The following is a 542-nucleotide window of genomic DNA, read 5'->3' as shown; positions in this document are numbered from 1 at the left end:
TATATATACACACATAATTAGGATGAATTCATTATTTAATGACCAGCATACTAAAATACCACAATGGTTAATTTATATTAAAATTACAATAAGGGCATTGAAAAATTACAACGCCTGTGTGCTAGAAGTAGACTCCAAATGGTCTAAGAATGTAGACCATTTGGGGTCTATTCTAGCAGACTCGCATTGTATTATGCAATGCCATTATTGTAATTTACATATATATATATATATATATATATATACATACACACACACGTATGTATACATACAGACCCACACACACATGTACATATATATAGTCTGTGTATCATATATCTGAAAAAAGAAACACACTCTAAAACATAGGGCTTAGTTTTATGGATGGTCTGTCAGACTCCAATGATGAAGGCCACATACCACTTCAAACTTTGAAGGGGCATATACAAAATCATCGGTCACTCTATGACTGGACATATACTTAACTGCAAATACATACATTCATATGTACGCATGTATGTATGTATATATATATATATATATATATATATATATATATATAT

Source organism: Octopus bimaculoides, chromosome 5 (assembly GCF_001194135.2).
Source record: "Octopus bimaculoides isolate UCB-OBI-ISO-001 chromosome 5, ASM119413v2, whole genome shotgun sequence".
Taxonomy (NCBI): domain Eukaryota; kingdom Metazoa; phylum Mollusca; class Cephalopoda; order Octopoda; family Octopodidae; genus Octopus; species Octopus bimaculoides.
This window is presented reverse-complemented; position numbering follows the sequence as displayed.